Source organism: Equus przewalskii, chromosome 1 (assembly GCF_037783145.1).
Source record: "Equus przewalskii isolate Varuska chromosome 1, EquPr2, whole genome shotgun sequence".
Classification (NCBI taxonomy): Eukaryota; Metazoa; Chordata; class Mammalia; order Perissodactyla; family Equidae; genus Equus; species Equus przewalskii.
In genome coordinates, this window is record NC_091831.1 from 48,930,129 (window position 1) to 48,946,333 (window position 16,205).

Consider the following 16,205-nt stretch of genomic DNA (forward strand, 5'->3'; position numbering starts at 1 on the left):
GAACACTAGTTCGCGTGAACAAGGACTCCCTGGGGCCCTTGCAGCCTAGAGGGAAGCCCTTTTGCTCTAACGGGGCAAAAGCTTTCACGGGGTGGGGGTGGGGGGGGGGAGTGACCTCATCAAGCCAACACCCCAGGAGACCAGACAGCAAGAATGAGAAAGCCCAGAGAGCGTGCAGGAGAAATCGCCCCATCCCCGACCTGCTCAGCGTGGCTCCAGCCTCTAGGATTAAAGCTGAAAGCAGAGGGCTCAGAATATTTGGCTCTTGACCTCCACCCAGTGGCGAAAGGTGGTAACTGCAACCAAATAATATCAGAATGTGAAAGACGTGACCCACCTCCTCTAACAATATCAGACACTACATCAAATCTCCAGACCAGAGAGAAAATGACAAGCACCCAGAATTCAGTCCTGAGGACACAGAAATATGTAATCTAAATGACTGAATTCAAAATAGCTATCATCAAAAAACTCAATGAGGTAAAAGAGAATATAGAGAAAGAATTCAGCGAGTCAGGAGCTACTTCACAAAAGAGATTGAAACTATAGAGAAGAATCGATCAGAAATATTAGAGATGAAAGACACAATGGAAGAGATAAAACAAAATATGGATTCCCTGAATGCTCGAGTGGACATCACAGAGGAGTATGTCAGCATAATCAAAGATAGACATGTTGAAATACTCCAGACAGACGAAGAGATAGAACTAAGACTAAAAAGAAATGAAGAAAGTCTCTGAGAAATATCTGACTCAATGAGGAAATGCAACATAAGAATTATGGATATTCAAGAAGGAGAAGAGAAGAAGAATGGAGCAGAAAGCATGTTCAAAGAAATAATAGCAGAAAACTTCCCAAACCTAGGGAAAGAGAGGAAAATCTGTGTAGAAGAGGCTTCCATATCTCCTAGATTTCTCAATATAAAAATACCTACTGCAAGGCATATAGTAGTAAAACTGGCAAAAATGAAGGACAAAGAAAGAATACTAAGGGCAGCAAGGCACAAGAAAATAACCTACAAGGGAACCCCTGTCAGGCTTTCAGCGGATTTCTCTGCAGAAACCTCACAAGCTATGAGAGAATGGAATGATATATTCAAATATTTAAAAGACAGAATTCTTCAGCCAAGAATACTCTATCCAGGAAAAATATCCTTCAGATATGAGGGAGAAATTAAAACTTTCCCAGACAAACTAAAGATAAGGGACTTCGTAGCTATGAGACACCCCCACACAAAAGAAATCCTCAAGAAGGCCCTCATACCTGAAAAAAGGAAAAGAGGGGGAAAGGGGTCACAAAACACAGAGTAAGGAGATAAATAGATAGACAGAATTAGAATAGGATAGCAAATACCCAACTATAGCATTAGGCTAAAGGGAAGAAAAACATCAAAAACAAAGATAATCCTGTCATTTTAACCACAGACTCACAAAACAAGATGGAATAAGATATGAGAAAAACAACTTAGGAGGGGAGGAGGAAAGGGACTTAGTTTAGACTAAGGAAATGAGAGGCCACCAGAAAATGGGCTATCTTATACACAAGATTCTGAATACAAACTCAAGGTAACCACTAAACAAACAAGTAGAACAGAGACACAAATAATAAATAAGGAGAAAACAAAGAAACACATCATAAAAAACTACATAATTGAATGGGTAGACCAAAACACACAAGACAAGAAACAAAGGAAATGCAGGAAAACCAGAAAATGAGTGAGAAAATGACAGCATTACGCCCTCATACGTCAATAATTACCCTAAATGTAAATGGATTGAATTCTCCAATAAAAAGAAACAGAGTGGCAAGATGGATTAAAGAACAAGACCTAACAATATGTTCCTCCAGGAAACAGATCTCAGCTTCAATGACAAACACAGGCTCGGAGCGAAGGGGTAGAAGACGATACTCCAAGCTAATGGCAAACAAAAGAAAGCAGGTGTCACAATACCTATATCAGATACAGTAGACTTCAAGATAAGACAGGTAAAGAGAGACAAAGAGAGGCAGTATATAACGATCAAAGGGACACTCCTTCAAGAAGAAATAACACTTATAAATACCTATGCACCCAACAGAGGAGCACCAAAGTTCATAAAGCAACAATTAACAAACCTAAAAGAAGATATTAAAAATAACACAATAATAGTAGGGGACATCAACACTCCACTCACATCAATAGATGGATCATCCAGACAGAAAATCAACAAGGAACCAGTGGAATTAAATGAAAAGCTAAAGCAGTTGGACTTAATAGACATATATAGGACACTCCATCCAAAAACAGCAGAATACACATTCTTCTCAAGTGCGCATGGAACATTCTCAAGGATAGCCCGTATGTTGGGAAACAAGGCAAGCCTCAATAAATTTTTAAAAATTGAAATAATAACAAGCATCTTTTCCTATCATAATGCTATAAAGCTAGAAATTAATTATAAGAAAAAAGCTGAGAAAGGGACAAAGATGTGGAGACTAAATTATATGCTATTGAACAAGCAATGGATCATTGAAGAAATTAAAGGAGAAATAAAAAAATATCTGGAGACAAATGAAAATGATAACATACCATACCAACTCACATGGGACACAGCAAAACCCATATTAAAAGGGAAATTCATCACAATACATAGCAAACAAGAAAAACCCCAAATAAGCAATCTCAAATTACACCTGACTGAATAACAAAAAGAAGAATAAACAAAGCCCAAAGTCAGCAGAAGGAAAGAAATAATAAAAATCAGAGCAGAAATAAATGCTGTTGAAACAAAAAAGGCAGTAAAAAGGATCAAAGAAACAAAGAGCTGGTTCTTTGAGAAGATAAATAAAATTGACAAACCCCTAGCCAGACTTACAAAGAAAAAAGAGAGGGGCTGGCCCACTGGCACAGCAGTTAAGTGCGCATGTTCTGCTTTGGTGGCCCAGGATTCGCCAGTTTGGATCCCAGGTGCAGACATGGCACCACTTGACAAGCCAGGCTGTGGTAGGCGTCCCAATAATGAAGTAGAGGAAGATGGGCACGGATGTTAGCTCAGGGCCAGTCTTCCTCAGCAAAAAGAGGAGGATTGGCAGCAGATGTTAGCTCAGGGCTAATCTTCCTCAAAAAAAAAAAAAAAGAGAAAGCTCAGATAAACAAAATCAGAAATGAAAGAGGAGAAATAACAACAGACACCACAGAAATACAATGGATTATAAGAGAATACTATGAAAAATTATATGCCAACAGAATGGATAATCTACAGGAAATAGATAAATTCTTAGACCCTTACAACTTCCCAAAGCTGAATCAAGAAGAAACAGACAATCTGAATAGACCAATGACAAGGAAAGAGATTGAAACAGTAATCAAAAGCGTCCCAAAGAATAAAACGCCAGGACCAAACGGCTTCCCTGGGGAATTCTACCAAACTTTCAGAGAGGATTTAATACATATTCCTCTCAAGCTATTCCACAAAATTAGGGAAGATGGAACACTTCCTAACACATTCTATGAGGCCAGTATCACTCTGATACCAAAGCCTGACAAGGACAACAGGCCAAGGGAAACTACAGGCCAATATCGCTGATGAACGTAGATGCAAAAATACTTAACAAAATTTTGGCAACCCGAATTCAGCAAAATATCAAAAGGATCATACATCATGATCAAGTGGAATTCAGACCAGGGACACAGGGATGGTTCAACATCTCCAAATCAATCAACGTGATACACCACATCAACAAATTGAGGAATAAAAACCACATGATCTTCTCAATAGATGCACAGAAAGCATTTGACAAGATCCAACAGCCATTTATGATAAAAACTCTTTAACAAAATGGGGATAGAAGGAACTTACCTCAACATAGTAAGGGCCATATATGATAAACCTACAGCCAACATCATACTCAGTGGGCAAAAACTGAACACCATCCCCCTGAGAACAGGAACAAGACACGGATGCCCACTATCACCACTCTTATCCACCATAGCACTGGAGGTTTCGGTCAGAGCAATTAGGCAAGAGAAAGGAATAAAAGGAATCCAAATAGGGAGCGAAGAAGTGAAACTCTCACTGTTTGCAGACAACATGACCTTATATACAGAAAAACCCAAAGAATCCATTGGAAAATTGATAGAAATAATCGACAACTCCAGTAAAGTTGCAGGGTACAAAATCAACTTACAAAAATCAGTTGCTTTTCTATACTCCAATAACGAACTTACAGAAAGAGAGCTCAAGAATACAATTTCGTTTGCAATCGCAACTAAAAGAATAAAGTAACCAGGAATAAATTTAACCAAGGAGGTGAAGGACTGATATAATGAAAACTATAAGACATTACTGAAAGAAATTGATGACATAAAGAGATGGAAAGAGATTCCATGCATATGGATTGGAAGAATAAACATAGTTAAAATGTCCATACTACCCAAAGCAATCTACAGATTCATTGCAATCCCAATCAGATTCCCAGTGACATTCTTCACAGAAATAGAACAAAGAATCCTAAAATTCATTTGGGGCGACCAAAGACCCCGAATTGCTAAGGCAATCCTGAGAAAAAAGAACAAAGCTAGAGGTATCATAATCCCTGACTTAAAAATGTACTACGAAGCCATAGTGATCAAAACAGCATGGTACTGGTACAAAAAGCAGGCACACAGATCAGTGGAACAGAACTGAAAGCCCGGAAATAAAACCACACATCTCTGGACAGCTAATCTTCCACAAAGGTGCCAAGAACATACAATGGAGAAAAGATAGTCTCTTCAATAAATGGTGTTGGGAAAGCTGGACAGACACATGCAAAAGAATGAAAGTAGACCATTATCTTACACCATACACAAAAATAAACTCAAAATGGATCAAAGACTTGAAGATAAGTCCTGAAACTATAAAATCCTGGAAGATAATATAGGTAGTACACTCTTTGACATTGAACTAAAACGGATCTTTTCGAATACCGTGTCTTCCCAGACAAGGGAAACAAAAGAAAAAATAAACTGGAAGTTCATCAGACTAAAGAGCTTCTGCAATGCAAAAGAAACTAGAATCAAAACAAAGAGTCAGCCCACCAATTGGGAGAAAATATTTGCAAATCATATATCTGACAAGGGGTTTAATCTCCATAATATATAAGGAACTCACACAACTGAACAATAAAAATAAAAACCTGATCAAGAAATGGGTAGAAGCTATGAACAGACATTTTTCCAAAGAAAATATACAAATGACCAATAAATACATGAAAATATGTTCAACGTCACTAATCATCAGGGAAGTGCAAATCAAAAGTACACTAAGATACCACCTTACACCTGTTAAAATGGCTATAATCACTAAGACTAAAAATAAATGTTGGAGAGGGTGTGGAGAAAAGGGAACCCTCTTACACTGCTGGTAGGAATACAAACTGGTGCAGCCACTATGGAAAACAGTATGGAGATTCCTCAAAAATCTAAAAATAGGACTACTGTCCAACCCAGCTATGCCACTACTGGGTATCTACCCAAACAATTTGAAATCAACAATCCAAAGTAACATATGCACCCCTATGTTTGTTGCAGCACTGTTCACAATAGCCAACACATGGAAACAATCCAAGTGCCCTCAACTGATGATTGGATAAAGAAGATGTGGTGTATATATATATATATATATATATATATATATATATACACACACACACAATAGAATACTACTCAGCCAGAAAAAAAGACAAATTCATCCCATTTGCAACAACATGGAAGGACCTGGAGGAAAGTATGCTAAGCGAAATAAGCCAGACTGAGAAAGACAAACACAGGATAATTTCACTCATATGTGGAATATAAACAAACACATGGACAAAAAATAACAGTTCAGTGGTTACTAGGAGAAGGGCTGTGGGGGTGGGTACAGGGAGTAAAGGGGAGCACTTACGTAGTGACAGTCCAGAAATAACGTACAACTGAAATCTCACATTGATGTAAACTATTATGAACTCAATTAAAAAAGTGATAAATAAATAAAAAATCTTTTCTGCACAAGTTAAGTTTCAGGTATCTGTGGAATACCTACATGGTAATGTCCGGAAGTCTGTTAGAAATATCCATCTATGTTTCATATGAAGAGAGTTGGAGGATAAAGATGAAAATTTGGTAGTCGTTTTCAAGCTGTTGTTCTGTTGCTTCTATTTCTCCCTCATCAAATGTTCCTTCCTTCATCTTCTAGTCAATCTTTTAGACCCATGTCAAATTATTGAACTGCTCAACAGAGTAAATCCGAATGCAGGTATGTATCTTTTTTGTGATGTCTAAAAGGAGCATTTGAAAATTAGTTACTTTTGATATAACTAAATTTGGCTTGGATGTGGTTATTTGAGGCAGTTAACATGGAAGAAATAATATTGACCTGAGCTCTGATAGATTTCTTCCCCTTGTTCTGCTTGAAAGAGAATTAAGCATATGATTTTCTTGTTTACTGTGGAAATACACTGGATTAATTTTTCCCTCCTTGTCAACATAGTCTGCAGTGCATGAAATAAGTGAACTATTGGAACTCAAATTAGCAGAAAGATAATGATACTAGAGCTTAAAGAAAAACTAAAATCTTTACCAAAACTATTTCTAAGGCTTTCTGTACTGGACATTTATTTCCAAGATTTTCTTTTCGCTTTGAACCTACTAATGTTAATGTTTACCAGGGTATTTATTGAATGCTAGCCTAAATAAGACATAGTCTTTTGCACTTAGTGTTTGGTTTTTTTGGCGGATTCTTTGTCTTTAAGCACAAACCTTCTATTTTAATATAGTTTTGGGGTAACTTTTTCAAGTTGTGCTAAGGCTGGGTTTTTGAGCCTATTTTTATATATTTTATTCTGGTGCAATTCAGTATGTCAAATATTAATTTCCCTGGAGCTTGATATAGCTTTTTTGGTTGTTATTTTAGTGATTAAAAAAAATAGACACCAGCCTGGTGCCACAGTGGTTAAGTTTCCATGTTCCACTTCAGTGTCCCAGGGTTTGCCAATTAGGATCCCAGGTGTGGACCTACCCACCACTTGGCAAGGCATGCTGTGACAGGCACCCCACATATAAAGTAGAGGAGGATGGGCATGGATGTTAGCTCAGGGCCAGTCTTCCTCAGCAAAAAGAGGAGGATTGGCTGTGGATGTTAGCTCAGGGCTAATCTTCCTCAAAAGAAAATTAAAAAAATAAATAAGGAAAGCCTAGTGACTAAAAAGCAGTGGTTCTGGAATTTACAGTTTACACTACTTGTTTTGATAAAAGCTTTACTCATTCAAATTCTAATGATAAAATTTACAGTAATAAAACTTGAGAATGGAACATTGATAAATGTTCCAAATATAATCTAGCCACCTCTATCAGAATTTTTATTCTGTACCATGTATTTTAGAAGGATATCTTCATCTATCTTCATCTATATGAATATTTCTAAGAGCTTCACCAATATTTCTAAAAGCTTCATATGGATCAACAATCATTGAACGTTTTCTTCACTGCCTTCACAGTAATTTGACAAATTTTTCTCTCAGTTTTTTTTGCCTGTAGTATTACTACAATTTTAATTTTCTGACATACAAAGACCACTTAGTTTCGTTATCATGTGTTAATATTGTAATGAAAATCTTAAATATATTTCCCTGCATGATGCTATTTAGCACAATAATGTACGTGTATATGTGTGTATATTTACTTATTTTTATTGCACTTTAAAATGCAGATGTGCTGTCCTTTAAGAAAATTCGAAGTGTGAAATCTAAACTTAGAAAACACGTTAGTCAGGGCATAGTTATTTTCCTTACAGTAGTGTTCTCTGTCATTTTTCTAGTGTTCTTAATTGTTTCCTTCAGAAGAAATTGACAGAAAAGGTAAAATGGCAGTGAAATGTAATACCAACTAAATTCTCTTAAACAATGGTTTCTTAAATTATCTCTGAAATTTTTATGAGGGGAGTATATACCAGACATCAGAAATTCAAAGATTTAACATTTTTAGCTTCATCTATTTATAGGCCATGTCAAAGGTAGCTAAATTCTAATTGTACTGACAATGAAATTTCAAAAGCGCTCTAGAATGCTGCTTTTGTATCATTTACCTATGAGTTTGCAAACCTTGTTGCCCAGCATTTCTATCAACATTTCTTTATTTTTTTCTTTTCTTTGAGCATACAGAACTCCTGTGAAATGTCAAAAACATTGTTTTTAAGTTAACAAAATGACTCCTAAGAAAGAGAAGTATGATGCTATAAGAAAACAGAAAAGAGAAAAAGGATTTTACCCAAAATAGTTTTTGTTAAATTAAAAAGTAGTTTTGCAAATTTTTTGCTTGACTAATGTTGTTATACTAACAATATAAGGTGTCATAAGTTATTTTGGTGCTAGAATTTATTTTAATTGCTTTTCAAATGATTTTATTTTCTTGTATTATCACTAATGCTCTGTGAATGGCTTACTACCATTTTTCCGTTGATCTCTACTACTATTTATTGGGAAATTATGTGCTTTGTTTTTACAATGTAAGGACTCTCAAAAGTATTGTGTAAATGCCATGGGTATATTGTGTGTAGGAACCCCAAAGGGCATAGCAGATAATTAATTGGGCCATGGAAGAAAGTAATAGAACTTCTATTAATATTTATTTTTATCTTATCTAAAATAAGAAAAAAATAACTTTGATTAATCTTATTTCTATAGATTAATACTTGATATATCAAACTGTCATGTATATTGTGTGTATATGGGTTACTTTTATATAATTGGTGTATGGAATTGAGAAATGAAAAATATTATGTTTAGTAAGACACCTACTGATGCACTTTCTGCATTTTGGTGTATTCATTCTTGTGTGATATCTTTTCCAACTGTGATAGCCCTTATAACCAGCTATCTAAATAAATTGAATTTAGAGCTGGTCATGTGACTTGTTATATCACAAAGTGTTAAACCAAGATTATCAAAATAAGAATACATGTTCATATACTTCTTTTATTAACTAATAAAAATAAATTAATTAAAAATATTATGCATTTTATCATTTTAAATTTCTATTTTGCCATAGTCTATAATGTTCATAATGTATTAGTATAGTAGTGTGTACAGTTCATAATTTATTAGTACAGTATAAAGAAATGACTGCACTTATACCCAACAATTTTTATATAGGAGTATAAAATCAAAAAAAAGTTTTAGTAAATGAAGTTTTATTATATTCATTCTATTTTTCCACATCTTGCTTTACACAGCAAGGTATATCTGTAATAAATACATCCACTCAACATTTAAAGGTGGATGTTATGAGTACATCACATAGTTATATACATTTTATCATCAGAAATGTTTTTAAATGTATTTTTGTTGAGGTATAATTGACATAATATTATATTGGTTTCAGGTGCATAATGTAATGATTTGATACTTGTATATATTGCAAAATGATCAACACAATAAGTCCAGTTAACATCCATCACCATACATAATTACGAAATTTTTTTCTCTTAAAGAGTACTTTAAGATCTATTCTCCTAGCTACTTTCACATATGAAATACAGTATCATTAACTATAATCATCATGCTGTACATTACATCCCCATGACTTATTCATTTTATAACTGGAAATTAGTACCTTTTGACCTCCTTCACCCATTTCACCTACCCACTTACCCCTGCCTCAAGCAGCTACCAATCTGTTCTCTGTATCCATGAGCTTGTTTTTTTTAGGTTCCACATGTAAGTGAGATTATACAATATTTATCTTCTTCTGTCTGACTTATTTCACTTAGCATAATGGCTTCAAAGTCTATCCATGTTGTGCAAATGGCAAGATTTCATTCTTTTTTGTGGCTGAATAATGTTCCATTGTGTGTGTGTGTGTGTGTGTGTGTGTGTGTGTGTGTGTGTGTATGTGTATATATATATATACATATATATGCACCATGCTTTCTTTATCTATTCATCCACTCATGGACACATAGGTTATTTCCGTGTCTTGACTATTGTAAATAATGCTTCAGTGAACATGGGGATGCATATATCTTTTCAAATTAGTATTTTCGTTTTCTTCAGATAAATTCCTAGAAGTGGAATTGCTTTTATTTTTAATTTTTTGAGCAAACTTGTATTGTCTTTCATAGTGGCTGCACCAATTTACATTCTCACCAAAAGTGCACAGGGTTTCCCTTTTCTCCACATCCTCACCAACACTCGTTATTTCTTGTCTTTGATAAATAGCCATTCTAACAGGGTATTAGATGTTAAAATAGTCATTCTAACAGGCTAATAAGATGGTATCTCATTGTGGGGTTTTTTTTTTTCCTGAGGAAGATTAGCCCTGAGCTAACATCTGTGCCAGTCTTCCTCCACTGTATATGTGGGCTGCTGCCACAGCATGGCTGATGAATGGTGTAGGGCCGGTTGCAGTCTGAACCTGCAAACCTAGGCTGCTGAAGCAGAGCATGCAGAACTTAACCACTATGCCTTGGGGCTCGCCCTCATTGTGGTTTTGATTTGCATTTCTCTGATAGTTGAGCATCTTGTCATGTACCTGTTGGACATTTGTGTATCTTCTTTGGAAAATGTTTATTTAGACCCTTTGCCCATTTTTTAATTGGAATGTTTATTATTTTGCTATTGAGTTTTGTGAGTTCTTTAGATATTTTTGATATTAACCCCTTATCAGATATGTGATGTGCAAATGTTTTCTCCAATTCACTAGGTTAACTTTGTCATTTTCTTAATGATTTCCTTTGCTGTGCAGAAGCTTCTTAGTTTGATGTAGTCCCACTTGTTTATTTTTGCTTTTTTTACCTTTGCTTTTGGTGTCAAATCCAAAAAATCATTGCCAAGACCACTGTCACAGAGCTTACCACCTATGTTTTCTTCTAGAGTTTTATGGCTTCAGGTCTTACATTCAAATCTTTAATCCATTTTGAGTCCATTTTTGTGTATGGTGTAATATAGTGGCTCAGTTTCATTCTTTTGCATGTGGCTGTCCAGTTTTCCCAGCAGCATTTACTGAAGCTACTGTCCTTTCCCCATGGTATATCCCTGGCTCCTTTGTGGTAAATTAATCAACCATATATGAGTGGGTTTATTTCTGGGCTGTCTTCTATTCGGTGGATCTATGTGTCTTTTTATGCCAATACCATACTCTTTTGATTACTATATCTTTGTAATGTAGTTTGAAACAAGGGAGTGTGATGCCTCCAGCTTTGTTCTTCTTTCTCAAGATTGCCTTGTTTATTCAGAGTCTTTTGTGGTTCCATACAAATTTTAGGGTTGTTTTTTCCAATTGTGTGAAAAATGCCATTGGAATTTTGATAGGGATTCATTGAATCTGCACATTGCTTTGGGTAACATGAACATTTTAACAATATTAATTCTTCCAATTCATAAGCATGGGGTATCTTTCTGTTTATTTGTGTCATCTTCAATTTCTTCCATTAATGTTTTATAGTTTTCAGTATATGGATCTTTCACTTCCTTGGTTGAATTTATTCCTAGGTATTTTATTCTTTTTGATTCAATTGTAAATGGGTTTGTTCTCTTAATTTCTCTTTCTGATAGTTCATTATTAGTTTATAGAAATGCAACAGATTTCTGTATATTGATTTTGCTTCCTGCAACTTTACTGAATTTGTTTATTATCTCTAACAGTGTTTTGATTGAGTCTTTAGCATTTTCTATATATAATATGGTCATCTGCAATAGTGACAGTTTTATGTCTTCTTTTCCAATTTAAATGCCGCTTATTTCTTTTTCTTGCCTAATTGCTCTGGTTAGAACTTCTCATACTGTGTTGAATAAAAGTGGCAAAAGTGGGCATCGTTATTTTGTGTCTAATCTCAGAGGAAAAGCTTTCAGGATTTCACTAGTGAGTAGAGTGTTAGCTGTGGGCTTGTCATATATGGTTTTTATTATGTTGAGCTATCGTCCATCTATACCAACTTTGTTGAAAGTTTTTGTCGTAACTGGATTTTGAATTTTGTCAAACACATTCTCTGCATCTATTGAGATGATCATATGATTTTAATCCTTTATTTTGTTAATGTGGTGTATCACATTGATTGATTTGCAGATGTTGAACCATCGTTGCATCTCTGGAATAAATCCCACTTAATCATGGTCTATGATCCTTTTAATGTATTGTTGAATTTGGTTTGCTAATATTTTGTTGGGTTTTTTTACATCTGTGTTCATCAGAGATATCAGCCTGTAATTTTCTTTTCTTGCTGTATCTTTGATTTTGATATCAGGGTAAGGCTGGCCTTGTAAAATGACTTTGGAAGTGTTCCTTCCTATTCTGTTCTTTGGGAGAGTTTGAGAAGGATTGGTATTAATTCGTCTTTGAATATTTGGTAGAATTAACCATTGAATCCATCTGGTTCTGGACATTTGTTTGTTGGGAAGTTTTTGATTACTGATTCAATTTCCTTACTAGTAATCAGTCTGTCCATGTTTTCTGTTTCTCATGATTCAGTCTTGGAAGGTCGCATGTTTCTAGAAATTTGTCCGTTCCTTCTAAGTTGTCAAATTTGTTGGCATATGATTGTTCATAATAGTCTCTTATGATCCTTTGTATTTTTGTGGTATCAGTTGTAACATTACCTCTTTCATTTCTGATTTTATTTATTTGCGTCCTCTCTTTTTATTCTTGTCAAGTCTAGCTAAAAGTTTGTCAATTTTGTTTATCTTTCTGAAGAATCAGCTCTTAGTTTCATTGATCTATTCTAATGTCTTCTTAGTCTCTGTTTCATTTACTCCTACTCTGATCTTCATTATTTCCTTCCTTCTACTAACTTTGGACTTTGTTCTTCTTTATACTTCAAAGTGTAAAGTTGAGTTGTTTGAGATTTTTCTTGTTTATTGGTGTAGGCGTTTATCATTCCCTCTTAGAACTGTTTTTGCTCCATATCATAAGTTTTGGCGTGCTATATTTCCATTTTCATTTTTCTCAAGGTATTTTTTTATTTCTCTTTTGATTTCTTCTTTGACCCATTGATTATTCAGTAGCATGTTGTTTAATCTCCACATATTTGTGAATTTGTCAGTTTTCTTCTTGTACTTGATTCTAGTTTTGTAACATTGTAGTCGAAGAAAATACTTGATATGATTTCAGTCTTCTTAAATTTATTAAGACTTGTTATGTGGCCTAACAAATATGATCTATCCTGGAGACTGTCCCATGCACACTTAAGAAGAATGTGTATCCTGTTGCTTTTGGATGGAATATTCTGTGTATATCTGTTAAGTCCATTTGGTCTAACATGTTGTTTAAGGCTGATGTTTCCTTTGATTTTCTGTCTGGATGATCTATCCATTGATGTAAGTGGGGTATTAACATCCCCTACTATTGTTGTATTGCTGTCTATTTTTCCCTTTAGGTCTGTTAATATTTGCTTTATATATTTAGATGCTTCTATGTTGAATGCATAAATATTTCCAAATGTTATATCCTCTTGTTGGTTGACCCCTTTGTCATTATGTAATGCCCTTTTTTGTCTCTTATTACAGTCTTTGTTTTATAGTCTATTTTGTCTGATATAAATATAGCTACTCCAGCTTTTTTGGTTTCCCTTTGCATGGAATATCTTTTTCCATCCATTCACTTTCAATCTGTGTGTGTCCTTAACATCTGAAGTGAGTCGCTTGTATGCAGGATATAGATGGGTCTTGGTTTTCTTATCCATTCAGCCACTCTATGTCTTTTGATTGGGGAATTTAGTCCATTTACATTTAAAGTAATTATTGATAAGTATGTACTTATTCTCATTTTGTTAATTGTTTTCTGGCTATTTTGTGGTTCCGCTCTGTTTCTTCTCTTGCTTTCTTCCTTTGTGGTTTGATGACTTTCTTCCTTCCTTCCTTCCTTCCTTCCTTCCCTCCTTCCCTCCTTCCCTCCCTCCCTCCCTCTCTCCCTCTCTCCCTCTCCCTCTCTCCCTCTCTCCCTCTCTCTCCCTCCCCTCCCCTCCCCTCCCCTTCCCTTCCCTTCCCTTCCCCTGAGCTAACATCTGTTGCTAATCTTCCTCTTTTTGCTAAAGGAAGATTGTCGCTGAGCTAATATCTGTGCCAATCTTCCTCTATTTTGTATGTGGGACACCTGCAACAGCATGGCTTGATGAGCAGTGTGTAGGTCCATGCCCAGGATCTGAACCCATGAACCCCAGGCCGCTGAAGCAGATTGCACGAACTTAACCACTATATCACCAGACTGGTCCTTGATGACTTTCTTTAATGGTGTGCTTAGATTCCTTTCTCTTTACCTTTTGTATATCTACTATAGGTTTTTGCTTTGTAGTTACCAAGCATATAACAACTTATATTTGTATATAACAGTGTATTCTAAGTTGATACCAACTTAAGTTTGAATGCACTTTTTTTTTTCTTTGTGAGGAAGATTCGCCCTGAGCTAACATCTGTGTCAGTCTTCCTCTTCTTTGTATGTGGCATGCCTCCAGAGCATAGCTGATGAGTGGAGTAGGTCCACACCTGGGATCCAAACCTGTGAACCCCAGGCCGCCAAAGCAGATCACACAGAACTTTAACCACTTGGCCACAGGGCCAGCCCTCTTAATGCATTCTTAAGCTCTACATTTATACTCTCCCCTCTATGTATTGTTTTTGATATCGCACTTTACATCTTTTTATCTTGTATAGCTCTTCATTATTGTAGTTATAGATATTTTTACTATTTTTGTCTTTTAACCTTCACCCTATCATTATAAGTGTTTAATCCACTACCTTTACTATGTCTTTATTTACCTTTACCAGTGAGATTTATACTTTCATGCATTTTCTTGTTACTAATTAGTGCCCTTTCTTTTCAGCTTAAAGAAGTCCTTTTAACTTTTCTCATAAAGCAGGTTTACTGGTAGTGAACTCCTTTAGCTTTGGTTTGCCTGGAAAACTCTTTATCTCTCCTTCAATTCTGAATGATAACTTTGCCATACAGAGTATTCTTGGTTGGAAGGTTTTTTTTTATTTCAGGACTCTGAATATATCATGCCACTCCTTTCTGACCTGCAAAACTTCTGCTGAAAAATCTACTGATAGCCTTATGGAAATTCTCTTGTATGTAACAAGTTATTTTTCTCTTGCTGCTTTTAGGATTCTTCCCCTTGTCTTTAACTTTTGATAATTTAATTATAATGTGCCTTGGCATGGGTCTCTTTAGGTACCTCTTATTTGGAACTCTCTGGGCTTCCTGTATCTAGAGTTCTGTTTCCTCCCCCAAGGTGGGGAAGTTTTCAGCCATTATTTCTTCAGATAAGTTATCTGCCCCTTTCTCTTTCTCCTCTCCTTCTGGGACCCTCTATAATGTGAATATTGGTCTGCTTAATTTTTTTCCATAAGTCCCTTTAAGCTGTCTTCACTTTTTTTCATTCTTTTTCCTTTTTGCTGCTTTGATTGGGTGAATTCCTCTTCCGTGTCCTTGAGTTCAGTGATCCTTTCTTCTGCTTTATCTAGTCTGTTGTTTAACCCCTCTAGTATATTTTTCAGTGCAGTTATTGTATTTTTCAGGTCTGTGACTTCTGTTTGGTACTCTCATATGTTTTATTTCTTTGTTGAAGTTCGTACGGTGTTCATCCATTCTTCTCAGGAATTCATTGAGCCTCTTTTTGACCATTACTTTGAACTCCTTGCTAGGTAAATTACTTATCTCTGTTTCATTAAGGTTTTTTCTGAGGTTTTATCTAGTTCTTTCATTTGGAGCATATTCCTCTGTCTCTTCATTTTGCTTGACTCCCTGTGTTGGTTTCTATGCACTAGATAAAACAGCCACCTCTCCCAGTCTTGTAGGTGTGGCCTGATATAGAAGAACCTTATCATTCAACCCTACCTTAGCTCTTGGTTGTCTCTCAAACCTTTGTGATTGCCCAAGCAGCCTATTTTATCTTTAGTAGCTCCCAGTAGTTGCGGGTGTGCCAAGACCTGTCAGTGTCCTCCGAAAGGGGAGGATTTCAGTCATCACCTACATTCAGGCTGATTGGAATCCAGACCTTTATGCAGCACCTTTTAAAGTATGCAACTGTATACAGTCCTGTGGGACTGCAAGCATAAGGCCTACATTCCCTAGAGCCAGATCTGGAGGGGTCACCTGGGTGGCAGTCACAATAATTGGGGTTCCAGATGAGTATATAATCTCCTTTCTGGGAGATACAGGCGAGGTGTAGCAAGGCAGAGGGAGAGTGCAAAAATGGCATCCACTTGCCTGTGTTTCC

The 16,205-nt window shown here is 35.8% G+C and overlaps 1 protein-coding gene across 12 annotated transcripts in view; it reads left to right on the plus strand.

Moving 5' to 3' along the window:
* PHYHIPL (phytanoyl-CoA 2-hydroxylase interacting protein like) overlaps positions 1-16,205 on the plus strand; it is a 65,360-nt gene that overhangs the window by 11,822 nt on the left and 37,333 nt on the right. For 6 of the 12 annotated variants that reach the window (XM_070611647.1, XM_070611701.1, XM_070611645.1 and 3 more), the window contains one exon: positions 6,198-6,257. The exons of 3 other annotated variants lie outside the window; for them this stretch is intronic. The gene's annotated coding sequence lies outside the window, so the exon portion shown is untranslated. Of the gene's footprint in view, positions 1-6,197; positions 6,258-7,817; positions 7,858-16,205 lie in introns of all 12 variants that reach the window. 3 more of the 12 variants (XM_070611673.1, XM_070611682.1, XM_070611707.1) reach the window with 1 other exon arrangement.